This window comes from Sinocyclocheilus anshuiensis, unplaced genomic scaffold (assembly GCF_001515605.1).
Source record: "Sinocyclocheilus anshuiensis isolate Anshui unplaced genomic scaffold, SAMN03320099.WGS_v1.1 scaffold1272, whole genome shotgun sequence".
NCBI lineage: Eukaryota > Metazoa > Chordata > Actinopteri > Cypriniformes > Cyprinidae > Sinocyclocheilus > Sinocyclocheilus anshuiensis.
The window spans coordinates 191,654-193,606 of NW_015547713.1; the positions used below are offsets into that span (position 1 = coordinate 191,654).

Sequence of the window (1,953 nt, forward strand, 5' to 3'; positions counted from 1 at the left end):
TTACAAAGGTAAAAAGAAAATACCCCTGTAAGTCACTTTAAGGAGTCAAATGTCACCTCGTATTAGGAAGGATAATTTTTGATTAGAATTTTTGATTATTGATCATGCTCCTAAATTGTTTAAATTAGGAGGACAAGCGCTCATAAAAAGAAAAGTAAGCGTAGAGCCCATAGACTGTATAAAAACAGGTAGAGCCATGTGTAACAGTATATTAGATCCGTGCATGAGGTCTTAAAGAGACAGCAGCCTAAATAAACCTGCTGCATTTCATAATACAGTGAAGACTATCTAGTGTTATTTTACAGTTGAATAGATTATAGTTAGACCTAACTGAAAAAATTTAAGTACTGTTAATTTAATTTGTATCTTGTTATTGTTTTTGTTTGTGCTATTGATTGTCATGAATTTATTTGTTCTTATTTTATTATTTACTCTTTAATTGTCTCTTTTAGTTAAAATAAATTCAATTCTGAGTGCACGTGATTCTTGGGTGTGGAGGGGGCGTGGTCCATGAGAAATAGTCCTGCCACCACAGCTGGAAAAACACTGCATACATTTAATAAAATTAGAAAAATGCCATTACAAAGCTAAAAAGAAAATGCCCCTGAAATCACTTTGAGTCAAATGTCACCTCATATTAGGAAGGCTAATTTTTGATCAGAATTTTTTATTATTGATCGGAAGGTGCTCCTACATTTTTTAAATTAGGAGGACAAGCGCTCCTAATTACAAGAAGAAAAAACTGCTCTTAATCTGTGTGTGTGACAGGTATGGCTATGGAATGGGGTTTGGCTGAGGAAAAATTTTCAGTCAAAATAATTTTTTTTGCTTTAACCCCTGTATACATGCATGTGTGTGTATTTATATGTACATAATAAATATGCACAGTACACACACATATATTATGTAAACAAAATGTTTTATTTGGGATGCGATTACTCACGATTAATCGTTTGACAGCACTATTAGAAATATATATTTTCTAAACTAGTTGTCAACCGTTCGTATATAATGGTGATGATATTAACTCAACAATGCAAACTCAATTTCTGAGTTAATATTGTTTCTAAGATTTTTTAGTTAAATCCTACACCATTTTTTTCAGTGCACTTACTACTTGTTCTGTCTGCCATAGCAGTATTTTGGCTATTAAGTGATTCTTTCATGTTTGGGTAATTGATATGCAGCTTAACCAAACATGCAATCATATTAATGCCAGAACTAGTGTTGTGATACAAAACATTCTCACTCCTTAGGCGTCAAATATTGCGGCTTGGCAGGAGCCCTGCACATCACCCTGTTGATGCCAAAGCAACCCACTGCTGTTGTTATACTGACACACAGCAGGGCTTTGCGTGACATATCGAGCTCTTGCACCAGGACTTGACACTTTGAGAATGAGAAAATGCTCTTTGATATGCATAAATTTGTTTATGATCATTAAAATATTAAGTATTACATCACTGGTGTAATTTCAGGGGGCGTGATAGGCTCCCACTATCCCATTAGATACATTCTGCTCATCAGGTACTGTATATGATGATGTATGATAGTGCCTGAAGGGTGACCTTGAATTCTTAAGCAATCGGCCTTTCAGTTATGATATCAGATTTATTATAGTATCAGCCTCAAACAGCATGCCCATGGCCCGAGCAAAATATGAATGTCTGATGACTTTTTCTGTGTAATGACTGGGCAGTTGTTAATGGTACTCGTTATTCAGTAGTGTCAGAGCTTTATCCGTCATAAACCTTCTTATTGCTCCTCTGAATTTATTCAACAGGAGGAGAATGAAGGCCAAGGCCCCCCCTCCACCTCAGCCTGCCCCCCGCAGGATCTTCCGTAAGGCCGTTCCTGATGGAGGAGGATCTTCAGGGGGAGACAGCAAAGAAAACGTCTCAGGTTACTTATGTAACCATGGTTCCCTGAGTAGGGAACGAGACACTGCGTCCT

At 36.8% G+C, this 1,953-nt stretch overlaps 1 pseudogene; it reads left to right on the forward strand.

The window, feature by feature from the left end:
- Positions 1 to 1,788: 1,788 nt before the first annotated feature.
- LOC107704093 (protein cordon-bleu-like) overlaps positions 1,789 to 1,953 on the forward strand; it is a 91,448-nt pseudogene continuing 91,283 nt past the window's right edge.